The 27,751-nt window shown below is 36.8% G+C and overlaps 2 long non-coding RNA genes across 2 annotated transcripts in view; one reads left to right on the forward strand and one right to left on the reverse strand.

Annotated features, from left to right (window-relative positions):
* Window positions 1-768: 768 nt before the first annotated feature.
* On the forward strand, window positions 769-25,975 carry LOC150064125 (uncharacterized). The gene is made up of 3 exons (XR_016535242.1): window positions 769-867; window positions 25,034-25,265; window positions 25,658-25,975. It is a non-coding gene; the product is annotated as an uncharacterized LOC150064125 (long non-coding RNA).
* The window catches only part of LOC150064126 (uncharacterized), an 87,678-nt gene continuing 80,527 nt past the window's right edge, over window positions 20,601-27,751 (reverse strand). Inside the window, exon 3 of the long non-coding RNA XR_016535243.1 lies at window positions 20,601-20,663. This is a non-coding gene — a long non-coding RNA (uncharacterized LOC150064126). The remainder of the gene's footprint in view (window positions 20,664-27,751) is intronic.

Here is a 27,751-nt window from a genome sequence, read left to right on the forward strand (position 1 = left end):
AGTAGAATGCAGCATTAACATACACACACACACACACACACACACACACACACACACACACACACCCCACACACACTTCAGTTTTGATTTATTTCCCACAATACAACTCATTATATCCAGAGTTTTATGAGTTCTTTCAGGAAAATAAGAACATATATTAATGCACAATGGAGAGAACAGCCAGTGAAGGTAAACTGTGGCTTGCATCTCCTATATTTAATTTCCTGCAAATGCCTAAAAGTTTGATGAGATGAAAAGGTAGTGGTTGGATGGAATGAGGAGAGTGACTGTTCACTATATAAAAGCTTATGTCATCATCCAGCTCAATGAAAGATACTCAGATATTAATCTAAAAAATTTTGGACTTTTCATATATAACAAAAATGTAAAAGATGGCCAGACATGGTAGCTCATGCCTGTAATCCTAGCTACTCAGGAGGTTGAGATCTGAGGATTAAGGTTCAAAGCTAGCCAGGGCACTAAAGTCCATGAGATTCTTATCTCCAATTAAGCACTGTGGCTCAAGGGGTAGGGTGGTAGCCTGTAGCTGAAGAGCTCAGTGTCAGCATCCAGGCCAAGAGTTCAAGCCCCATGACTGACAAAAAAAATGTAAAAGATGTGATAGTTATTAGCATGGTTCATCGGCTCAAGGAAAGATTTTGTTTTCTGAGGCTTTTTCTTGATTAAGGTGATAATGGCCCTCTCATGTGTCTAATGATATGAATTCAGAAAGAGAAACTGTCATCTTGTATGCTTCCCATCAGATTTTCAAAGACGATCTTGTAAGAAAAAGGAGATAGACTCCAAAGTGAAGGATCAAGACTGGCTATCAAATCATAGCAGGACAACCCACAGTGTTTTAGAAGGGTGAGTAAAAGCTACCCTGAGCTGAATTGCTCATAAGAATTTCTGGAGGTGCCGGGAGTTTAGCCTAGTGGTAGACTGCTCACCAACTATGCACAAAGCCATTAGTTCGATTTCTTGGTACTGCATAAACAGAAAAAGCTGGAAATGGTGCTGTGGCTCAAGTGGGTAGAGTACTAGCCTTGCGAAAGCCCAAGGATAATGCCCAGGCCCTGATTTCAATCCCCAGAACTGGCAAAAAAAAAAAAATAGAGAATTTCTAGAGTGCACAGAAGAGAAGAATTCAAACAGTGTATCTAATCTAACGGTTTAGCAAAATGAATATTAGAAAGCTGGGGAGACCTCAAAGGGAGGTGGGGGAGGAGAGTAAATCCATGATACAATGATTATCCTATTAGAAAAACTGAGGAGATGAATGGGACTGGAAAGGAAAGGAGAGAATGATAAAAGGAGTGATCTTGATCAAGATACATGATACTTACAAACTGACATGTTGAATGATAATACTTTGTACAATTACTTCAAGACAATAAAAATAAAATACATGTATGGAGTAAACTGAGGTAAAATATATGCTTGGATGGAAATTTTCTAGCCATTTTTTTTGAGATAAAGCATTAGGGTATGTGTAAGAAAGTGATTAAAGTCCCCTAACGAAAGAATGAAAAGATAAGGCCATATAGAATGACGCTAAATGAAAGGACCTCCAGGATATAGAAACAAAAGCCATATAATGAGTGATTGTTGTCCTTAATGCACTAGATTATCATTCATCTCTTTTGCTGTCCCTTGGTTATCTCATATTATTACAGTATTTCACCTGGTTATCTGATATATTGTATATATACGTATTTGGTTATTTGAAGTCAGATAGGGAAGAGAGGAAAACAAGATGAGGGGCTGGGGTGGGGGAAGGGAAATGGGGACCAAGACATGAGAAAGGGTATCAATGTATATGAAGTAATGCACCTTCTATCTGGTGAATATAATGTAACCCTTCTATTAATTACAATAAAAATATATTAAAAATAATAAAAAGAGCTAAGCAGGGAGGTTAGGATTCTAGTGCTAGTAGGACAAAAAGTACATGAGGAAATCAAAGCAAAAATCATATGTGATATGCACCACTGATGTGAAGATGAAAATCTGCCACATAGTTTTAAGTTCCAATGGTTTGAGTCCTATCATAGATACCATAGACACTTGACACAGAGGGAAAAGGAGTAGTTAGTACTCACAGGAGATTGGCTCATGGGTGTTCAAGAAACAAAACCTCATTCCATACCCTGAAGATCATGAGAAGAGTTGTCCTAGGCATCTACCCAGAGATAAGACTTATGAGTACAAGGAATATGCATCTGCTGGAGTTGTTTATTGTTTATTCTGGTACCCGCACTCTTTTCCCACTTGGTTGGAGTAATGTTATATGAGGTCACCTAGAAACTAATTCTCACTCAGATTTTCTTCCAGAAGTTGGTTTGTTTCATACTATGATTGATTGATCATAGTGAAACAAAGCTGGAGCTGTGACCTCTCAATATCCTATATCAGAAAAAGTAAATCAAACGACATGGCAGGTGAGTAAAGCATCAAGAACTATTCCTGTGGCAAGCTGAGACTAGAAAGGCAATCTCTCACAGAGTCGAGTCTCTCAACTTTATTTTCATGATCATATTAGTTATTTTTCAAAAAATACACTCTAAGGCTCACAAGGGGAAAGCTAAAGTTACTTACTTCAACTAAATATTCTGACAGTCATAGAGTCACAGATAACCCTTCTCTTTGCTCCCTCATGGAGAACTGAAAAGCACTTTGAAAAATATATTTAGTTTCATTGAACATTACTGGACTCCCTGCTGGTAGCACTTATAGAAGACACATGGCAATGTCTCAAAAGCAGAGATGAGTGCAAATCATGACCTACATTTTGTGACCTACGCTGGACAAAGCAATTTGAAATGATAGTGAATTCCATTTGCAAAAAGTCTAGAACTCCCCTTTGAGGCCTTCCTCTCCCACTCTTAAAACTACTTAAAACTGTCACCTGGATCATTGCTTTTACTTCTTAGAAATCTCTGAACCTGTCTACTTGAAATTCTTCCTCCAGCTCTAGCAATTAAGTTTTACTGTCAACGGGATTCTCTCACTACCACCACCACCACTCATTACTATGTTCTCACAGTGATACCCAGAGAGGTATTTTCTTAACAGCAGTAATAACTGGTACCAGGCAGACACTTACTAAATAGTTGCAGTGGAGTGAATTAGTGAAGGAATAATTATTCTGGCCCTAAAGTAACTCCAATTGCTGAGTTGTTATTCCAGTTGTTTCATTAGCCTCCTTGTACAGCATTATAATATCTGGATTTCCTTTGGCGCAATGCACCACATGAAAGGTTGTTATTGTAGGTCTCTGCTGACCTATTATTTGAATGAATTATGCTTACAACATTGAAGTGAGTTCATGTGCACCTAAGAGTACCAGAGACTCTTATATTGGATTTCCAGTAAACAGTGGGATAAATTATCAAATATTACCAAGTCATGGGTCCTTTTCTTCAGTATATGTCTAAGATCATGTTCCCCCATGCTTTGAGTACAGATGGTTCTAAAAATACTGTGGCTGATGGAATATACTGGCTTGGCACTGTGCTGATACTTGAGTCCAGGACTTCAGAGATAGAAAATTTTCATTTTATACATTAGGACATACATGTGCTAAAGCCTGGGTTACCAGGGGAAAAGATCCTATGGGGAGACATGTAAAAAAGCCATTGGTCTAGACTGCTTTAAACTGCAAAGCTTCTGTACAGGAAAGGACATAGCTACCAAGTTAAATGAAAAGCCCACAGTATGGGAGAAGATCTTCACTAGTGATACAACACACAAGGGCCTCATATCTATAATATACCTACAATCTTAAAAAAACTGAACCTCTTGGCCAGGAGTTTGGCCTAGTGGTAGAGTGCTTGCCTAGCATGCATGAAGACCCAGGTTCTATTCTACGTGCCACATACATAGAAAAGCCATAAGTGGTTCTGTGGCTCAAGTGGTAGAGCTCTAGCCTTGAGAAAGCCCAAGGACAGTGCTCAGGCCCTGAGTTTGATTCCCCAGGACTGGCAAAAAAATAGTTGAACCTCTTAAAAACAAGTCCTCAAAGAAACAATCATCCCATTAAAAGGTGGGCTAAAGAATTAAAGAGAGACTTCTCTGATGAGAAAATAAGAATGGCCAACAGACACATGAAGAAATGCTTGACATATCTGGCCATAAAAGAAATGCAAATAAAATAGCTATGAGATTCCATCTCACCCTAGTTAGAATGGCCATTAACAAGAAATCTAATAACAACAGATGCTCGCTGGGATGTGGATAAAAGGGAATACTAATACACTGTTGGTGGGAGTGTAAGCTAGTTCAGCTACTCTGGAAAGGAGTATGGCAGTTAGTCAAAAGGCTAAACATAGAGCTCCCCTATGACGCAGCGATTCCACTCCTGGGCATTTACCCATGTCAATAAACAAGAACATACTAAAGCTACTAACACAACAATGTCATTGCAGCTTTATTTACCATAGCTAAGATATGGAAGCAACCCAGAGGTCCTTCAGTAGATGAATAGATAAAGAAGATGGAATTCTATGCTGCCATCAGAAAGAATGGCATTGCTTCATTTGTAATGAAATGGAAAGACAAAAAAATCATATTAATTGAAGTAAGCCACACCCAAAGGAACCTAGCCTCCATTGTTTCCCTCATTTGCAATAAATAGTGCACATTCAGGATTCTCCTAGCAGAAGACCACTACAGACTAATAGCTATGTGGATATGGTCATATAGAATGAGGATAAGGGAAATGAACTGCAGGATATGGAGTTCATTGGCTTGATTTTTGTGTTTGTTGCTCTCTACCTACTGGGTGAGGTTATTTCCTCCCTCTCTCTCTCTCTCTCTCTCTCTCTCTCTCTCTCTCTCTCTCTCTCTCTCCATTTTCTGTTTGGTTGTTTGTTTAGTTGGTTTTTTTCTCCTTATGGTTTATCTCATGCTGTCACTGTTTCTAACTTTGGTACCTGGTATATTCTATACACATTCATTTAGTTGTTTGAAATAGGGAAGGGAATAGCAAAAACAAGATTATAGGGAGGGAGTAGGGGATAGAATTGGGAGAAAAAACATTGGAATGGGCATCAATGTTCAAGAAGTAATATACCCACTACCTGACAAATGTAACTGTAATCCCTCTTTTATCAACCCGACAATAAAATAAACTGAAAAAAAGGAAAGAAAACCCGTTGATCCAGTTAAACCAGATATCAACCAACTTAACTAAAGTATTGAATTCCAGTACTGCAAAGAAGCCATGATCCTTTGTTTCATTGTTAAAAGAGGATTGTAGCTTCTCAGCGATATTTTATACAATTAAACTGTATCAATACTTCTGGTGGGCATGATAATTAGTGGCTTTACATGAGCAGTGGCAGATTCCTGGCTATTCTTTAGGAAAGTTAATCTAACTTTCATAATCTCAAGAATGTCTCATCTACATAACTCATGAATGAGAAATAATAATGTCCAGTTTAATTCCACTACCTTATTAATGTAACTGTAACTCCTCTGTACATCATCCCAACAATAAATTTTTTTTAAAAAAGAGAAAAAAAGCCACTAAGAAAAAAATAAGACACAATTGTGGGCAGAGAGGTTGCCCTGTAGAGGTTCCAAGGATTATAACAGAATATTTCATTTCAAATTTTTAAAGTTTAGCCAGGTGTGGTGGCTCACATCTGTAATCCTAGCTACTCAGGAGGCTGAGATATGAGGACCCCAGTTCAAATCTAGCCTGAGCACTAAAAAGTCCATGAGACTATTATCTCCAATTAATCACCAGAAAACCAGAAGCAGAGCTGTGAATGAAGGGGTAGGGTGGTAGCCTTGAGCTGAAGAGCTCAGGAACAGCGCCCAGGCCCAGAGTTCAAGTATCACGACTGTCAAAAAAAAGTTAAGTTTATTGTATAATATTTAAAAGTTACAAAGATAATAAATGATAGCATAACTAATGCCCATGAACTGTCTGAAAATAGAAATGCTACCTTTTGAGGGTCTAAGCTTTATGTAAGGGCATCAGTCCAGTTACCCATGGAGTAAGAACCCTTTACTTCATCTCAACTCCCCTTCACAGTCACTAGAACTTCTAGTTTCATCTGCAGAAACATTCAGATACCAAAAAACAACCCTCTTCCTCTGTCCCCTCTTGGATGTGCATTTCCATTGCTTTCTTATAAGGTTATGCATTTTAGAATTTATTTGTTTTACCTTCTGCTCAAGTGCTTTTCAGGATGATTAATCTGCTAAATTTCTCAAAGTAAAAGGCTTGAAAGTATTCCTAAATGTCTCAAATACAGTGTAGACAACACACACCAACATTTCCCATAAGAATGTCACAAATTAAATAGTTGGCAACCGTTATATAAAGCAAGAGTTAGATGTTTTTAAAGGAATGAAAAATTGATCTAAACAACTGACATTTCAATGTTGATGTTTGGTATTGAAATTCCTCACGCACTGTTCTTTCTGCTAAGAATTGTTTTTGCTATATGAGGTCTTTTGTTATTCCACATGAAATTTTGGATTGCTTCTTCTATTTCCTTAAAGAATGCCATTGGGATATTGATGGGTATTGCATTGAATTTGTAGATAGCCCTTGGCAGGATTGCCATTTGCATGATGTTAATTCTTTCATTCCAGGTGCATGGGAGGTTTTTCCATTTCCTCAGATCTGTTTTAATTTCCTTTTCAGGTTTTTAAAATTTTCATCATAAAGATCCTTTACACTCTTAGTTGAGTTAATTCCTAAGTACTCTATTTTCTTTGAGGCTATTGCAAAAGGAGTTGCTTTCCTGATTTCTGCCTCACTCCCCTCGTTGTTGGCATACAGGAAACAAGGCCAACACTTTACCACTTAGGACACAGTGATACTTCCAGCTTTTCTTTGTGATTGATTGAAGAGAAGAGTCTCATGACACCTTCCTGAGCTGGCTTTGAACTATGATCCTCAGATCTCAGCTTAGTGAGTAGCTACGATTGCCATCTTGAGCCACCAGTGCCTGGCTAAATAATTATTTCTTTTTATAAAGTGTATTCATTCATGTAACCACAACCCAGATCATTAAATATACTTTCAATGTTTTTAGGCATAGTTTTAAACACATGAAGTATAACAATAAATATCTCAAATAGATACATTAGTTTGGAAAATATAGAGACTATATGCAATCAACATTTAAATTTTGATTAATTCCCCTTATTCAGAAGAATTGTTTGGATGATAAAAGTAACAATTTTTTTTCTAGCTAGTATGCCTATTTTAATATTAGCTTACTTCTGTTATTCTCTGATGAGGTAAAACACACATCTTATGGTGAGTGATAGGAAGTGAACCTTTTAGATAGTTCCCAAAAGTGTGATTCATTCTACTCTTGGAGCAAAGATCTAGGGATGCTCCACTGTACGTAAAATGCTGCTGATGACATGCAATTTTCTGAAGTATTTAAAAGAATACAGAAGGTTTTTGTTGTTGTTTGGGTCAATGATTCATTCAAATGTTCATTTCCTTAAATGTTCTAAAATTACTAAATGATTGTCCATTGAAAATCCTCTTCAAAAGAGTCTAAGGCAGCAATACTCTAGCAAGTAATTTCATGACTGAACACAGAGCTTGAAAAAAGACTCTCAAAATATCTCTGTGGGAAAAGATGCAGAAAGTTTGACTTTATACATACAGTTATTAAGAATAACAAATAACTCTTCTTTGAGTGTATACAATGCAGGAATAATACACAGCCACAGTTATACTTTGCCTTCCTATTATAATTCCATTATTAGCAAGAAACTTCATAGACAATAAGGACAGAAATTCTTAAATTTAGAACAGAGTAGAAGTTGATGAAAGTAATACAAAAAAGACCCAAAGTCATAGAGTCCAAGTAGAGTGTATCCAACCTAAAGTTGATCAGTTCTGATTTTCACCTTAGACTGAAGGTCTACTTTTTTTTTTTTTTTGCCAGTGCTAGGGCTTAAACTCAGGGCCTGACCTCTGTCCTTGGGCTTTCTCAAGGCTAGACATTTACCCACTTGAGCTACAGCACCACTTCGGAAATTTTTTATGTTTGTTGTACCAAGGAATCAAACCCAGGTCTTTGTGCATGTTAGGCAAGCACTCTTACCACTAGGCCAGACTCCCAGCCCCTGAAGGTCTATTTTTAATTCTATTGATATAGAGTAGTTAATTCTATAAATTTTGTTATATGCTTTGCCTGATTTACATAACAAACATACAGTCTTACACAGTGTTAAGTTTTAAGCTGTCATTATAGTTTCAGTACAATTTCTATATTGAACTTAAATTTTTAAGACATAATGAGGCCAGAAAATCAACCAACGTACCGAGATTAAGAGAATAAATAGGAGCCATAACATTTGTGAGAATTTCTTAACAAAGAGCTTCTCCAACTATGAAAGAATTTCACTTTTCTTTTTAGAATAAACACAATGTGAAATAGCAAGAACCTGAAACCCTCTGTTCAACCCCAGGACAAGAATAGTATTATCCTCATGATTGGTATTCAAACACATATTCTTTCTGCTTTTAATTTCTCAGAGCATCTTGCAAACTTCAATAGGAATTGAGTAAACATCAAATATTTCAAATCTAATTCCAAATTCTAAAATTCTGAATTCATTGGGGCTCAGCACAATACAAAGGCAGGCTGTGTCTTTCATCTCCATCTTCTCCATATTCTTTTTTTATATATCTTTTATTGTAATTAATAGAAGGGTTACATTATATTTGCCAGATAGAAGGTACATTAATTCACGTACACTGATACACTTTCTCATGTCTTGGTCCCCATTTCCCTCCCCCCGACCCCCACCCCTCATCTTGTTTTCCCCCCTTCCCTATCCAACTTCAAATAAACAAATATGCATATATACAATATATCAGATAACAAGGTGAGAAACTGTAACAATATGAGATAATCAAGGGATAGCAAAAGAGAAGAGAGATAACATAGTACATTAAGGACAACAATCACTCCTTATATGGCTTTTGTTTCTATATCCTAGAGGTCCTTTCATTTAGTGTCATACTATATGGCCTTATGTATCTAGGTTTTGTTCTATTGCAAATCTCTGCTAGGAGAGACCAAGGTTTCCACTGATTAGGACAAATGAGGGAAACCATTGAGCCTATGTTCCTTTGAGTCTGGCTTACTTCACTTAATATGATTTTTTCTAAGTCTTTCCATTTCCTAACAAATTGGGCGATGTCATTTTTTCCTGACAGCAGCATAGAATTCCATTGTGTACAAATACCACATCTTGTTGATCCACTCATCAACTGAGGGACATCTGGGTTGGTTCCATATCTTTGCTATGGTAAATAGTGCTGCAATGAACATCGTTGTGCTAGTAGATTTAGTCTGACCTTGATCTGGACAATTGGGTAAATGCCAAGTAGTGGAATTGCTGGGTCATAGGGGAGGTCTATGTTTAGTCTTTTGAGGAACTGCCATACTGATTTCCATAGTGGTTGAACAAGTTTGCACTCCCACCAGCAGTGTAGTAGTGATCTAGTCTTTCCCAAATTGTTTGCTTTCATAATCCTGTCCCAAATACTGAGAATCCTTGGCCTAGCTTCTACTAAAACACCTGCACTTGGCACTACTATGAAGAAGCAATAGGATAAAAGAAACACAGAATGGATTTTTATAGCCCTGATTCTGCAACAAAATAGATGTCAGATTAGACATTTTCATCTCTGCTGTTTCTATCTCAGTGCTTTTTATACTGAAGATCATTGGCATTCTTTGTTTACAAAAAAGTAAAAATCACTGATAACAGACTGGTGGATTTATCCTTTTAAAATAGGCTCAGGTTTGAAATAATAAGGTCAAACTCTTCCTTTGATGTAGACCTGCTTTTGCTGAAACTGGTAAAAGGGCAAAGAAAGCAGGGAGGAACCATAAAAGCTTGCGGGAAAGAGAAAAGGGAGAACATCACTGTGCTATATATTTCTACTTTTTTGTCCAATTATTGTGAAAATGCCATAACAAATTAAAAGTGACCAATAACTGGGTAATTGAAGTATATAGCTTATGGGATAAAGCTGCTAGCTCATATTTCTAGTAGCTCTGATATTTCTTTTGATTCTTTATTTGAACTGCACTTATCTGTCACTGATGAAAATTTCAGCTAAGATACTACATAAAGCCAGATATGGTGGCACAGGACTCCAATGCTATCACCCAAGTGGTGAAGGAAAGAGAATTAAGTTCAAAGCCAGCCTAGGCTAAATGGCAAGAACCTGTCTTAACCTTTTAAACCATAAATAATGAACCTACTATAAAGCTAGACATACAGAAAATGAACTAGAAGCTGGGCACTGGTGGCTCACGCCTGTAATTCTTGCTACTTATGAGACTGAGATTCTGAAGATTGCAGTTCAAAGCAGGGCTGGGACAGGAAAGTCCGGGAGACAATCATCTCCAACGAACTACTCAGAAAATGGCAAAAGTGCCACTGTAGTTCAAGTGGTAGAATGCTAGTCTATGCAAAAAGAAGTTCCAGGACAGTGTCCAGGGCCTGAATTCAAGTCCCAGGACCAGAAAACAACAACAAAAAGGCTTAGTATAAAAATTGTAGAAATAGGAGATGCTGCTGCTGCTGCATGATGGTGTCCAGGAGCATGTGACGTGGTGAATAAAGTCTACAATTAAAAATGGCCTCTAACAAAACTACATTGCAAAAAATGGAAAAGAAACAGAATGGAAAGAGTAAAAAAGTTGAAGCAGCAGAGCTGAAGATTTGTTGTGGAAAAAGTATTGGACTGATGTGTAGTGAACGGGAAAGTGGAATATTTCCTGAAGTGGAAGGGATTTACAGATGCTGATGATACTTGGGAACCTGAAGAAAATTTAGATTGTCCACAATTAATTGAAGCATTTCTTAATTCTGAAAAGCTGGTAAAGAAATGGATGGTGCAAAAAGAAAATCTTTATCAGACAGTGAATCTGATGACAGCAAATCAAAGAAAAAAAGCGATACTGCTGACAAACCAAGGGGCTTTGCTAGAGGTCTAGATTCTGAATGAATAATTGGTGTCACAGACAGCAGTGGAGAATTGATGTTTTTCCTGAAATGGAAAGATTCAGATGAAGTTGACTTGGTTCTGGCAAAAGAGGCAAATATGAAGTGTCCTAGATTGTAATAGCTTTTTGTGAAGAGAGACTAACTTGGCATTCTTGTCCAGAAGATGAAGCTCAATAATTGTTTGCATTGTTGAAAGTAGTATTAGGAGTTGTTGAGTTTTTTTTTTTCACCCAATAGCACTGGTTACTTTGAACAAATATAATTAAGGCTTTCTGTAGTTGCTTCCTTTATCAGAAAAGAATATTTAATACCATGGTATATTTCTTCTGTATTCAGGAATAGATTGGTGTTTTTTTAATAAGGCAACTTTTTTTGGCCATTACTTAATCAGAACAACTTGTCTTTAACTGCTATGTTGAAGGACCATCCTGAATTCTTTTGTATGTTTGTGTGTGTGTAAGCAAAATACTTACATGGGTAGTTTTTTGTTTTGGAGATTTTCCTTGTTTAGAGGTGTTGGGCATCAGACCCAGAGCCTTGCATATGTAGGCAAATGATGTATCACTGTGTTACATCCCTGGCCCTTGTTTTATTTTGTTGTTATTTAAGACAGAGTCACTAGGCAGCTCAGGCTGGCCTTGAACTTACTAGGTAGCCAAGCTAGCCTCAACTTTAGGTCCTCGTGCCTCTGCCATAGATAGCAAATGCAATAGGTTTGCAAAATGTCTTGAAAGGAAAAGTATCTCTATGAACAGCTTCCCTCACCCAGATGAGACAACTAAGATAAATTTTGATTTCCTTTCATTAAAAGTTTCTGTAATGAGCATTCCTTTACAAAATATTAGAATGTGTATACTAAAAGCTCATAGATCGTGAGCTAAGACTCTGCTCATGGAAATGTAAAATCAGTTAGAGATTTCAACTATTTAGGACTTGTTGGCCTAAATGAGTGGACAAAATTTTAGAATTGTTGACCTGCATGCTTTTTCTTTACCCTAACTCATTCCTAACATGTAGGCTCAATTTTTTTCAGTATTGGGTTACTGGTTCCAAAAAGCCAGAAAAACAACTTTGTAGTAATCAGAATGTTACCCAAGTGTATATTGTTTACTTTATTGTAAATAATGGTGAACAGTGGTCAATAAATAGTTTTATATTCCTTTAAAAAAATTGAAGGGCCGGAGTTTGACCTAGTGGTTGAGTGCTTGCCTAGCATGCACGAAGACCTGGGTTCGATTCCTTGGTACCACATACATATAAAAAAGCAGGAAGTGATGCTGAGGCTCAAGTAATAGAGCTCTAGCCTTGAGAAAGTACAAGGACAGTGCTCAGGCCCTGAGTTCAAATCCACCTCTGGCAAAAAAAAATTGTAAAAATAAATCCTCACACTTATAGTCAAGTGATTTTCAGCAGAAATGTCAAAATTATTTAATAGGGAGAGAGAATAGTCTTTTAATTAGTGGCTCTAAGAAAATGTAAAGTGTTTGCCTAGTTAGTATGAGGCCCTGAGTTCAAATCCTAGTACTGTCAAAAATACATCCATAAATTTAACACAATTTTAACTAGATGTGAGTTACATACATGTTGAACTGCAGATATGTGAAATGTGTCTACTATGTAAACAATGTACTAGATCACAAATTCTTTAACTGCAATGTGGAAGCTATGCTATTAATTTGTATATCCTTGAAATTAAACACAATGGCCTAGAGCAGACACAGAATCAGTATGGTTGAATCAAGATACTAGAAAAGGAGTTTTCTTCTTTCTTTCTACTTCCCCATTCCCTTTAGTTAGTGAAAGAAAAAAATATCAGAAAGTTTGATTTTGTTAGAGTGCTTAGAAAAAGACAAAAATTATTCATCATGCTGATATACTCATAGCTAACAGCTGTGAGAATAAAGGTTTTTGATGACCACTGATTTCAATTCTGGAGCTATCTCTTCTAAGTCAGATCTTGCCTCCAGCTGCATACTGAAATAATCTGAGATATTTGAAAAAATACAGATGTCCAGGTCCTACTCTAAGATAACTGAACAAATTCTTAGGCATCAGCATGCTTTATAATGACCCCATATGGTTGTGATGCACAGTGTACAAAGAATATATCCCCAAGAGCCTCTGTAAAAAAAGTTAGAAGGCAATTATTGATTCAACATGGAGAATTGGAGAATGATTAGGTATGGTATGATTAGGCTATGAGAATAATTAGGCTATGGTTTAGTAACAATTTAGTATTAATTGTTGGAAAAAGCACCAAATCAACATCCTCAGACTGGGATGCATTTCCATATTTCTGTAGACCCAAAGGAACGTTGGCTCAATGATTTCCCTCATTTGTAATAATTAGTACACATCTAGGACTCTCCTAGCAGAGGATCACAATAGCTCAAAATCTAGGTACATAAAGCATATGGAAACAAGAACTTTATTTTGTCTGATTGTTGTTCTTAATGTACTATGTTATTTCTCTTCTCTTTTTTCCCCTTTGATTAATCTTATATTGTTACTGTATCTGACTTTGTTACCTGGTATATTGTATATATGATTATTTGTTTATTTGAAATAGGACAGGGAAGGAAGGAAAACAAGATGATAGGGAGGGGTGGGGGGAGGAAAATGGGAACAAAAGCATGAGAAGGGATATCAATGTGTGAGAAGTAATGCACCTACTACCTGACAAATGTAACTGTAACCCCTCGATACATTTCCCAGACAATAAAAAAGGGAGAGGGGAACAGTGCAAGACAATGTGAACAGAAGCTACAATTCACAAAAGAAGATAGAAGAGATTAATATTTGCTTGTAAGCACATAAAATACACCTGGACAGATAAACCAGAAACTCAGTCATCATTGATTGCTCCAGATAGGAGTACAGGGTGGCCTGAGAGACAAGCTTCAAGTTGAACATTGAATAAAGCTTGCCATTTGTATCCTTTGGATTACTAAGCCAAATGAATGTATTTTTTAGTAAATCTGAAAGTACATGCAAGTTATAATAGGTCAGAAGCATAGTGATACATGGCACAATCTTGCCCTAATGTGTGGAATGCAATTCAGTGAAAAACCCCCAAGAGGGTAGTGTACTTGCCTAGCAAGCATGAAGCCCTGGGTTCAATTCCTCAGTATCATATAAAGAGAAAAAGCTGGAAGTGACACTATGGCTCAAGTGGTAGAGTGCTAGCCTTGAGCAAAAGAAGCCTAGGCCCTGATTTCAAGCCCCAGTACTGGGGAAAAAAACAAAACAAAACAAAACAAAACCGCATCTCCAAGAGGATCTGAGAGTTTGGCCTAGTGGTAGAGAGCTTGCCTAGCATGCACAAAGATCAGGGTTTGATTCCTTGGAACTTTCAGAGCCTGAGTTCCAGCCCCAGGACTGGCCAAAAAAAACCCAAAAAACTCTCTCAATCTCTCCCTCTCCCTCTCCCTCTCCCTCTCCCCCTCTCTCTCTCTCTCTCTCTCTCTGCATATATATATAGTTAAAAATCAACGGATCTGCATTTTGTGTTGTCTAATGTTTGCTCATGGTTGGATTAAGGTTTTGCACTCTTAACTAAAGTATTCCTTAGGAGAGTGGGTTCACTCTTCACCTGGACACATACAATGCTTTTCTTCATGGATGATGCCCGTCAATCACCTGGACCAGGAATTCGCCAATCTTTTCATTCTGTTACTAGGAAGATTTCATGCTCAGTTCCCATCAATAGTCTATACGAAGGCATTTTTAGGACAATGCAAATATTTCAATCCTCACCAAATTTCCTCCTACATTAATACACATTAATAATTTTTATATATTCTACATGTGGTAGCCCATTGCTTTCTGTTGTCATAACAACATATTTGAGGAGGAAAAGGTATTTAAAAAAAAACATTCATTTAGTCATGGTGGCTCATGCCTGTAATCCTAGCTACTCAGGAGGCTGAGATCTGAGGATCTTGGTTCAAAGCCAGCCCAGGCATTAAAGTCCACTAAAGTCTTATTTCCAATTAATCACCAGAAAACCAAAAGTGGCACTGTAGCTTAAGGGGTAGGGTAGTAGCCTTATGCTGCAGCACTCAGGGACAATGCTTAGGCCCAGGAGTAGGATGGTAGCCTTGAACTGAAGAGCTCAGACACAGTGCCCAGGTTCAGAGTTCAAGCCCCAAGACTGAAAAAAAAAAAAACCCAAACAGTCAAACACTTATTTGACTTATAATTGTAGAAGTATATGAGCATGTCATTGGCTTCTGCTAGACTCAAGCAATAATCATAGTAATGATATTACTTGTGAAATTAAATTATACAAGACACCTTTCCCCAACCCTTCCTTCTTCTTTCCTCTCTTTGACTTCTCTCCTTAAGAAGAGCCAACTTCCATGTCATAAGCAGCTTCTGGAGAAGTTCTTCTATTAAAGAACAGAAGCTTGGTGCTAACAACAATGTCAGTGACCTTGGAAGTAGAACAGATCCACCAATCTCAATTAATCTTTAAGATGACTGCAGTTTTAGTCAACAGACAATGAAGTTTTGAGAGAGACATTAACAACCACCTGTGCTGTCCAGCTTTTTAATTTTAAGCAGTATGCATGAGTGATTTTCATAGAGTTAACATGGCTTTTGAACCGTGTTAACATCCTATACAGACATTTTGCTATTTGTATTTGTAGCACAATAATTTGAGTATGTAGTGTAATGTGCCATTTTAGAAAAGCTTGGTAACTAGCTTTTTTAAAAAGTAAGTATAAGCCAAGGAATTGATAATGAAGGTTTGCACTCAGCCAGTCATCTTCCATATTTTTTTTGAATTGACCTCCTGTTACCCCGTGATTGTGTAAGTAAAATATCAAGATTAGAAGATCTGGTCAAGGATTACCAAAGTATTCAAAGCAAAGATTCAGTTTGAATCCACTTCTTAGCATTCTTTGCACTCTCTCATAAGTGATTGTTGAACTTGATTTACTGTTACATATTCAAATAACCCACTTGAAATTCAGAGTGTTTTAAAGAGGTTAATCACTTCTCAAGGTATTTCACTTTCAAACTAAAAAAAAAAGATTGCTTTATCCTTTATCCTTTTATCTTGAACTCAAATACCACAGGGCAGATTTTTATTCATGGTTTTTCTACTAAGACAAGGTATAATTTATCAAGTTTTTATAACATTGTGATGTATTGCTTCTTAAAAATAAAATCTGTCAAGATATTAGTGATATGATATCTGGAGAAACAGTTGTCAGCAAGTTGAAAAGCAAAGGTTTTTCTCAACTAACTTATCATATTAGACATTTACATCAAGCAGGTGCTTCATCGGGTTTGACATCAGGACAAATATTATTAATAATATATCTTTCAGGTATATTGAAAAATACAGTAAGTTAGTATCTAAAGACTGCTTTGTATATAGAAATGCTTTATAAATACCAAGCATAATTTCTCGTTAATAACCTTGGAACACATTTGACATTAACCAAATGTGAGTTAATTTGACATGAATCAAAATTTCCTATAACCCAGGAATGCTATAAATAATAAAACAATCAATGACTCTAACCAAATAGGAAGAAATGAATAATAGAAATATATATAAACATCTGGGAAAGAAGTATGAATCTGAAAGTTTTTTTTTAAGTTTTTTGCCAGTCTGGGGATTGAACTGAGGGCCTGAACACTGTCCTTGAGCTCTCTCAAGGATAGCACTCTACCACTTGAGCCACAGCACCACTTCCGGCATTTTTTTCTATACATGTGGTATCAAGGAATTGAACCCCAGTCTTCGTGCATGCTAGACAAGCACTCTACCACTAGGCCAAACTCCTGCCCTGAAACTGAAAAATTTTAAAGCCTATGAAGAATTCTGTTCAGGGAAATAGTAAAATTGCAACAGGGTACAATAAAACTGGTCATTTGGCAATGAAATCTAATAGAAGTCAGACATGATAAACCATGCCTGTAATTCTAGCACTTAGGAGTCTGAAGAAGAAAAATCACAAGTTCAGAGAGAGTGTGGGCAACATAATGAAACCTTGTCACAAAAACAAGAACTAGACAAGCAAGAAAGAATAAAATAAATTCAGTAATCAATTATCACCCACAAATATTTGAAGACTTATAAACATTTCCCAGACATAGGCAGGATACAATTGGTTCATACAATATTTCTACGTACTTAGTAAGCTGAAATTTGAAAATTGCAGTTCAAAGCCAGCCCAGGGAAGAAAAACCTTTGAGACTCTTATCTCCAGTTAATCAGAAAAAAAGCTAAAAGTAGAAATGTAATTTAAAGTGGTACAAGGTCTGGTTACTAGCACTCAAAAAATGAAAAATGTCAGGGTTTATTCGTATCTTTCACTGGGATCAAGAAGAGCTCCTTTTCAAAGTATTTCCCAGGTGACTTGGCATTAAAGCTGTTTTTTTGTTAAGACATTAACAGTTTAATTTGTTTTTTTAAGATGAATCCTTTCTTCTTTTTTTTTTTTGTCTTGGGGTTGGGCACTGTCCCTGAGCTCTTTAGCTCAAAGGTAGCACTCTACCACTTAGAGCCACACCACCACTTCCGATTTCCTAGTGGTTAATTGGAGATAAGAGTCTCACTGACTCATTCCTGGGCTGCTTTGAACTGCAATCCTCAGATCTCAGCTTCCTGAGTAGCTGGATTACAGGTGTGAGCCACCAGCACAGAACTAGATGAGTCATTTATTAAAAGAACAATGGAACTTAATAACTATTCCTCCAAAGAAGATATTCAAATAATCAATTAAAAACCACATAGATGTTCAAAATAATTAAAGAACTACAAATTGAAACCACAATGGTATACCTACTAAGGTGGCTAAAAAATTATTTTAAAGCTGTATTTCAAAAAAAGTGAATATTCTTTATTTTATACTATTTTGAATATTATGGAATTGATTATTATGGAATACTCTATTTTCTGTTGTTTATTATTTATTTTATATTATTATTTCAGTATATTTAATAAATATATTGACACATATTTCAATGCTGAATCCTCCCCAAAAATCTTAATATTACTTACACATATGCAACCCACAAAAAAAAAATCATATTAAGTGAAGTAAGCCAGACCAAAGGAACATAGGCTCCATGGTTTCCCTCATTTGTAATAATTAGTACAGATCTAGGATTCTCCTAGAAGACGATCACAAGAGCTCAAAACCTGTGTACATATAGTCATATAGGATAAGACTAACAGAAATGAACTCTAGGATATGGAAACAAGAGGTTAAACTTTACGATTCCTGTTCTTAATGTACTATGTGAAGTTATTTCTTTTCTTTTTTTTTTCCACTTATGGACTTAGTCTCATGTGCTATCTGGTATACTGCATACACACTTATTTGTTCATTTGAAATGGGGAAGCGAAGGGAGAAAACAAGATAATTGGGAGGGAGTGGAAGGAGGGAAAGAGGAACAAAATTATGAGAAGATTCATTCAAGGTTTGAGAAGTGATGTAACCATAACCTGATGAATGTTACTGTAACTCCTATGTACATTATCCCAACAATAAAATACAGTAACAATAACAAAAGATATTTTCCCCTTCAGATTGCTATCTCTATAAGTGTTTTTTGTTGTTGTTGTTTTTTTTGCCAGTCCTAGGCTTGTGCTCAGAGGCTGAGCACTATACTTGGACTTGCTCAAGGCTAGAGCTCTACCACTTGAGCCTCAGCACCACTTCTGGCTTTTTTCTATGTATGTGGTACCGAGGAATCACACCTGGGTCTTCGTGCATGCTAACCAAGCACTCTACCACTAGGCCAAACTCCCGGTCCTTAATCTGCTTTTAATTCTCTGTTGCCTCATAGTGCTAGTATAAGGTCTGATACATAATTGAATGAATGAATAGTTGTATTGATGGATGAATGAATGTATGGATGAGATTGAGCTCAAAGCTTGCGTAAATATCTATTTCTTCTTGGTTAATAATGTATTGCTTTCAAATTTTATTCAACTTACAAAATAGTTCATGTAAAGTAGTAACAGCCTATAATTCTCAAAGTTGGCTTAGGAACCCACCTCAAGAACCATATTTAGAAGCATACTGAATAACCATAAGCACTGTGAAAGAAAGACTCACCTAGTTGTAATGAAAGTGGATACAAGGGATCTCTAGAGGTTAGGGTATCTAGTCCTCATATAAAAGATCCAGTTAAACATTATATGAAAGTTGAATTAGGGAGAAAAAATAATGAGAGTCTTAAGTACTAGAAATAAGCAAAAACTGCTGATATGAGAAGGAAACTACCAACAAGGAGGTCAAGATATTTGATTTATTTAAACTAAAGAAATAGTGGTAGAGTTCTACCCTTGAGAACGCCCAAGGACCATGCTTAGGCCCCGAGTTCAAACCCCAGAATAGGCAAAAAAAAAAAAAAAAAAAAGAAAGAAAAAAAAAGTTAAATTAAAGAAACAACATGGGCCCAGGAGCATAGCCTAGTGGTAGAGTGCTCCTCTGGCATGCACAAAGTCATAGGTTCGATTCCTTGGTACCACATACACATACAAAAAGCCGGAAATGGTGTTGTGGCTTGAGCCACTCTAGCCTTGACAAAGCTCAAGGACAGTGCCCAGGCCCTGAGTTCAAGCCCCTCCCACCCAAAAAAGAAAAGTTCATTAAAGAAATAACATTTCAGAGAAGAAATGTTTTTAAAGGAAGATATAGGTCAAGGAGAAAAACAGATTTAAGAATTCTAAAGAACAGTAAAGCAAAGCAAAGGAAAAGCTCTAAGTAAAATTAGGAGAATATTCTTAGGGATAATTATTCTCAGAAAGTGGAATCGTTTCTCTTAAGATTTAATTGTGACATTCAAAAAACATAAATTAGTAAAGGAGACACAGAAATGAAAGGACAGGGGTAAACAAAGGCAGCAATGGTATTCACTAGATACTATGGAAACAGAGGGGAAAACTAGGAGAGAGTGAAGGGTTAACCTTGTCCAAAAACAAATATACTCTTTACCTTACTTATGTAGCTCTCACCCCTCTGTACAATGCCTTTATAATAACAATAAAAATAAAGTTGTTAAAGAAGAGATGAAAATTCAGTGTTTATGGAAAACATTTTTCTAATATAGGACCAAAAAATGGGTATTCTGAACCCAATATCAGGACCCAAGAGTCACTCAAAGGCCGTACATTGCTATAATCAATCTTCCTACATGGAAAATATGAAAAGAAAATTTTTTGTTTCTCTTCCCTTGTGGGATTTGAACTCAGGGCCTAGGCACTGTCCCTGAGCTCTTTTGCTCCAGGCTAGCACTCTACCACTTTAAGCTACAGTCCCACTTCTGGGTTTTTTGAGTGGTTAATTGGAGATAAAAAATCTCCTGGGGACTCCCCATTTTCTGTTGAGTGGGTAATGTTTACATAACCAGAATGAATACTCTCATCTAATATAGTTGTACTCAATAAAAAGTAAATAATGGCTGGGTGCTGGTGGCTCATGCCTGTAATCCTAGTATTCAGGAGGTTTAGATATGAGGACCAAGGTTCAAAGCCAGCCTGGGCAGGAAAATCAGAGACCCTAATCTCCAATTAATCCTCAGAGAACTGGAAATGTTGCTGCCGCTGTAAGTAGTAGAGCACTAACCTTGAGTGAAAAAGCTCGGTGAAAGCCTGCAGGCCCTGAGTTCAAGCTCCATAACTGAAAAAAAAATAGTAATAACAAAGTAAGCATTTTAAAAGAGAAATACACAAGATACACTATCTAAATAATCTTTTATATATTCAAATATATCCAGTAGAAAAAGTAAACTAACAGCTAACAAAAGTTAGAACACATAGAAAATAAGCTAAAGAAAAGAATCCTCTCATCTTTCAAAAAAGCAACTAACCTATGACTATAGACATAATGTTTTATTTCATAAATTAATATGTATCTATGATATATAAACCCTTAGCCTAATTTTGATTAAATTCTAAAAACTAAGTGCCAGTGATTGTATATAGAGATTCCCTCCTTGAACACCTGTTTGTTAAACATGTCATTTAAAATATGATGTAAAAATCAATGTTAATATGACATCCAAAAAAAGCCCAAGTCCAGATGGTTTCACTGCAGAATTCTACAAGACATTTAAAGATGAAATAACACCTATAGTCTTGAAACTCTTCCGAGAAATAAAAACAAAAGGAGCAATACCAAACTCATTGTATGAAGCTAATATTACTCTCACCCTAAACCAGGGAAAGACCCAATAAAAAAAGAAAACTACAGACCTATCTCTCTAATGAACACAGATGCAAAACTCCTCAATAAAATATTAGCCAACAGAATCCAGAAACAAATTTAAAAAATCATACACTATGATCAAGTGGGCTTCATCCCACAAATGCAAGGCTGGTTTAACATTTACAAATCAATCAATGTAATACATCATATCAATAGAGCTAAGGATAAAAATCATATGATAATTTCTCTGGACACGGAGAAGGCATTTGACAAAATACAACATCCATTCATGTTGAAAGCACTAGAAAACATAGGAATAAGAGGTACATTCCTCAAAATAGTGAAAGTCATATATGAAAAACCTACAGCCAGTGTTATACTAAATGGTAAAAGACTGGAACCATTCACCTTAAAATCAGGAACTAGACAGGGATGCCCACTCTCTCCACTTCTCTTCAATATAGTGCTGGAACCCTTAGCCAGAGCAATAAGACAAGAAAAGGACATCAAAGGGATCCACATAGGGAAAGAAGAAATTAAACTATCCCTATTCACAGACAACATGATCCTCTACTTGAGTGACCCAACAAACTCCACTCCCAAACTACTAGAATTAATAAACCACTTTAGCAAAGTGGCAGGATACAAAATCAACCTTCAGAAGTCAGTAGCTTTCTTGTACACCAACAATACACAAACAGAAGGCCAAATCAAGAAAATGATCCCATTCGCAATAGCCCCCAAAAGAATAAAATACTTAGGAATATACTTAACCAAAGAAGTAAAGGAATTATTCAATGAAAATTATAAAAGCCTAATGAAAGAAATTAAAGAGGACACTAGGAAATGGAAAGACATCCCATGCTCATGGCTAGGGAGAATCAACATAGTGAAAATGGCTATACTGCCAAAACTGATATACAAATTCAATGCAATCCCCATCAAAATCTCAAAGACATTCTTTATGGAAATTGAAGATATAATCCAAAGATTCATATGGAACAAGAAAAGACCTGGAGTAGCCAAAACAATTCTAGGCAAAAAGAGCAAGGCTGGTGGTATTACAATACCAGACTTCAAACTCTACTATAAAGCCATAATAACAAAAACTGCTTGGTACTGGCACAAAAACAGACCAGAAGATCAGTGGAACAGAATAGAAGACCCAGAAATAGAACCATATACCTATAGGCAACTTGTATTTGACAAAGGAGCCAAAGATATACATTGGAACAAACACAGTCTATTCAATTATTGGTGCTGGCAAAACTGGGCAGCCACATGCAGAAAACTAAAAATTGACCCTAGCCTTTCACCATGCACAAACATTAACTCAAAGTGGATCAAAGACCTCAACATCAGACCGGAAACCGTGAAATTGCTACATGATAATGTAGGAGAGACACTGGAACTCATAGACACAGGCAACAGATTCCTGAACAGATTGGGTCACAGCAGATTGGAGAGAGACTCGATAAATGGGACTACCTAAAAATAAAAAGTTTCTGTACAGATAAAAACATAGTCACAAAAGTAGAGAGACAGCCAACCAACTGGGAAAAGATATTCACCAACAATACATCTGACAAATGCTTAATATCCATTATCTACAGGAAACTCAAAAAACTAATCCCCCGAAAACCCAATAAACCATTCACTAAATGGGCAGCGGAACTAAAGAGAGACCTATCAGAAGAAGAGATTAAAATGGCAGAAAACATATGAGAAAATGGTCATCATCTATGGTCATAAAGGAAATGCAAATAAAAACAACCCTAAGATACCACCTTACCCCAACAAGAATGGCCAAGATTTTGAACTCAGACAATGACAGTTGCTAGCGGGGTTGTGGAGAAAAAGGAACCCTACTGCACTGCTGGTGGGATTGTAAACTAGTTCAGCCACTCTGGAAAGCAGTGTGGAGGTTCCTTAAAGAACTGAAAATAGGATATTGAAACAAAAGCCATATAACGAATGATTGTTGTCCTTAATGTACTATGTTATCCCTTATCTCCTTTGCTGTCCTTAGGTATCTCATATTGTTACAGTATCTCACTTTGTTATGTGATATATTAAATTTTTTTGTATTTGGTTATCTGAAACTTGATAGGGAAGGGGGGAAAACCAATACAGGGAGTGGGTGGTGGTTGGGGGAGGGAAATGGGTACCAAGACATGTGAAAGGGTATCAATGTATGTGAATTAATGCACCATCTGGCAAATATCATGTAACCCTTTTATTAATTACAATAAAAATATTTTTTAAAAAAAGAACTGAAAATAGACCTTCCCTATGATCCCGCCATACCACTTCTGGGCATCTATCCTGAACAGCATGACCCAGGATATTATAAAGACACCTGCTCAGCTATGTTCATCTCTGCACTATTCACAATAGCCAGGCGATGGAAACAATCCAGATGCCCTACTGCAGATGAATGGATACAGAAAATGTGGTATATATACACAATGGAATTTTACATAGCCAACAGACAAGATAAAATAATGGCATTTGCAGGGAAGTGGATGAATCTAGAGCGAATCATGCTGAGTGAGACAAGTCAAGACCTAAGGAACAAAAGGCGCATCGTATCCTTAATATGCGGTTATTAAATCCAAAGTGTACAAGAGAGAGGACTCAATAACTGCATACCCTAAGCTATGGACATGGTAATGGAAATACAAACATAACTATATAGACTTAAAAACCTATGACTCTATAATCATAATGTTTTATTTTATAAATTGATATGTTTCTATGACATAGAAACCTTTAGCCTAATTTTGATGAAGTTCTAAATACTAAGTCCCTGAGAATGTAATTAGAGATTCCCTCCTTGAACAATTGTTTGTTAAACTTGTCATTTAAAATATGATGTAAACATAAGCCATATAATTAATGATTGTTGTTCTTAAGGTACTATGTTATCTCTCATCACTTCTACTGTCCCTTGGTTATCTCATATTGTTACACTATCTCACTTTGTTACCTGATATATCGGATATATTTATTTGTATTTGGTTATCTGAAATTGGATAGGGAACGGGGGAAAACAAGATGAGGAGTGGGGGAGAGGGGAAGGGAAATGGGGACCAAGACATGTGAAAGGGTATCAATGTATGGGAATTAATGCACCATTTATCTGGCAAATATCATGTAACCCTTCTATTAATTACAATAAAAAATATATTTAAAAAAATCAATGTTAATAAATTCTCTAATAAAAAAGCAACTAAACCAGATGCCACTGGTGACTCACCCCTGTAATCCTAGCTACTCAAGAGGCTGAGATCTGAGAACTACCATTTGAAGGCAGCTTGGGAAGGAAAACCCATTGAGACTTTTTTTTTTGCCAGTCCTGGGGCTTGAACTTAGACACTTTTTGCCTAAGGCTAGTGCTCTGCCACTTGAGCCATAGCACCACTTCCAGCTCTTTCAGGGCTTCGTGCATGCTAGATTGAGCACTCTACCACTAGGTTATGCTCTTATTAAATTAACTGCAAGGAAAAAGAAAAGAAAAAACTGGTGCTGTGGCTTAAGAGGTCAAGTGTTAGCCTTGAGAGCAGAAGCTCAGGGACAGCAGTTTCTATTCCAGGACTTGCAGAGGGGGGAAATATAGTACATAATACATAATAGCTTAATTAAATAGGAAAGAGTATATGAGCACATTCAGTGCACACAGAAAAAATATATATTTAGTTGACTGCTTCTGTGGTGGAGAGAATAGGATGAGCTAGCAGAGCATTGCTTTTAATTTAAAAAATTAATTAGATATATTTTTGTTGCAGTATGAGTATATCACTTTGAGAAATACTAAACCCAAAATTGTTTTTTTCTGAAAGGCCAAAGAAGAAACACTAGAATTGCATAATCATCTTGTCAATCATGTGAACACAAAGTGACCAACCAAGCTTCAGGAAATAACTCGAAGTTTGTCTCTAACCACCAAGAATGACTGCAATTTGAAGAAAGATTAAACACACATGCACATACACACACACACACACACACACACACACACACACACACACACCCTAGTACAACTACAATGTTCTCAAATAAAACACAGAACAGGTGGGCCATTGAGGGGGCAATAGAAACTTGATATGGTAATTATTACAGATGGAGGTAGTACCAGAAATCATTAGGTGCAGTGTCCTACTTTGCAGGCCAGAAAAGGAAGACATTCTCAGGCTGGATAAGAGAATAGCAAGTACTATACAAGAAGTTTACATAGAAATCTGCTAGATCAGGAGCTGCTATTTCAAGAAGCCCCCATGGATAAGCTGACATTTGAACAGAGACCTAAGTGAAATAAGGGAGCAAGCCACAAAAATAACTAACTGGAGGATAAGGCTCCACATGGGGAAATCAGTAAGAAAAAAAACTCTAGATAGAACTTATGCTCAGTATGAAACATCTTCAAAGTCTCAAAAGTATTTCTGATTCCATTTCTTTCAAACTAGACTCATTTTCCCCCATGAAACCAGACCTTTTTCATCATGCCATCCCTTCATCAGAAGCACAAGTATGCAGCCACCAGAACAAGCCAGAAATGGGAAATCTTCCTTGATAAGTCTCTTCATGTACACAACAGATCTAAGCCATCCGGTGCATCCTGCGGACACCTAGCTCACCCATATTATGCTGGGCACTTGTAGGGGAATCCTGCAGCATCTTTTCAATGGTCCTCAGTATGACACTTCCTACCCTGCAGCATTTAAAATGACAAGTCAAAGCATGTCTATCTCTCATTAAATTAGATCCATCTAGTGACTTTCCAGTCTTCTTCAGAGAAAAATAAAAATAATTAGCTTGGTCTAAGATGTCTTGCCTGATCTGGCCCTGCTAACTTTTCTGGTCTAATTTTCTACACTTTGCTCCCTTGCACTTCATTCACAATGGTCTCCCTGTAAGAATACTATTTTCTCTCTTGTCCAAAAATAGTGAGAATATTATTTTCCCTCGTCTAAGGTCTTCAAAAGCAGCTAACCTCTTTGTGTCATTGTCCTTTTAATGGGCTACATTTTAGTAACTTTTTCCATTTTATAGCAATTGTCACTTTGTCTGAAAGAACTTTACTGATTAAAGCTGACTTTGTTTATATCATGTCTTATGCTTTTCCTTTCTCAACAATCTGTTAAGACTTCTGGGAGAAGAAACTGTGTCTAGTATGCTAGTATCTCCAGAATATAAAAGCAATGCCTGGGCATATAATAGGTCCTGGTAAAGTACAGATAACCCTCTAAGGTTCTGCTCTTCACAAATATAAGAAAGCAACATCAGACTTCTCCCTTGCCAGAGAAAAGGTCACAAATTCCTGAAAGGAGTGTGCAAAGAAGTATGAGCCAAAGGAATCTCATCTGTCCTGTTTTACTCAAACCACTCTTTATCATCTACATTGGGAGACAAAAGGTAGTAAGTATAGGCCAGAAAAAAAAAAGAAAAATCGTGGGTAAGCATACCCAGACACACATACCTGAAATTCTTGTTTCATTAAGAGAGAAAGACCACCAGTAAGCAAGACTTGCAGCCTTGGAAGAACAAAGTTTTTACTTCTATAAAGTAAATACAACAGCTACCAGAAACATAAGTATTTTAAATAACCTATGAAAATAACAGTGATTTATTTAACATTTACTGTGAGATAGCCATTGAGGAAAACATTGCGAAAGGGTTATCTAATTTAAGCCTATCAATACCTATGATTTAAAAACTATTAATTTACCCACTTTTTAAATTAAAAAAACAAAACCGACAGGGAATTTGGCCTAGTAGTAGAGTGCTTGCCTAGCATGCATGAAGACCCCGGTTCAATTTTTCGATACTACATACATAGAAAAAAGCCAGAAGTAGTGCTGTGGCTCAAGTGGTAGAGACCTAGCCTTGAGAAAATCCAGGGACAGTGCTCGGGCCCTGAGCTCATGCCCAGGATTGGCAAAAAATAAAATAAAATAAAATAAAACCACACATGTAAGCTGGGTGCCAATGGCTCACACCTGTAATCCTCCCTACTCAGGATGATGAAATCTGAGTAACACAGGTAGGAAAGCCTGAGAGACACAAAACTGAAAAGGCAGCTGTGGCTCAAGTGATAAAACGTTACCCTTAAACATAAAAGCTCAGGGACAGCACCAAGGTACTGAGTTCAAGCCCTACAAAAAACAACACATATACACAAACACACACACACACACACACACACGCACACACACACACACACACACACACACACACACACACACACACACACACGAAAAGGACTTTAATAACCAGAGTTCATCTGAGCCAAATAACAGGCAGAATCCATTCTCTAACAAAAAAAACCCTATGATTATACTGTGTTAGTTACATAGAGCTTCAGTAATAAAAGTGGGGTGAACTACCATAATTTAACAAATATATGCCCTTAACCAGGCTCATGCCTGTAATCCTAACTACCCAAGAAGATGAGAAATGAAAATCACTGTTCAAAACCAGCCAAGAGCTATAGCTCAAGTGGCAGAGCACCAGCCTTGAGCAAAAAAAAAAGTGGCCAAGGACAATGTCCAGGTCCTGAC

Source organism: Megascapheus bottae, chromosome 4 (genome assembly GCF_031878675.1).
Source record: "Megascapheus bottae isolate mThoBot1 chromosome 4, mThoBot2.hap1, whole genome shotgun sequence".
Lineage (NCBI taxonomy): Eukaryota > Metazoa > Chordata > Mammalia > Rodentia > Geomyidae > Megascapheus > Megascapheus bottae.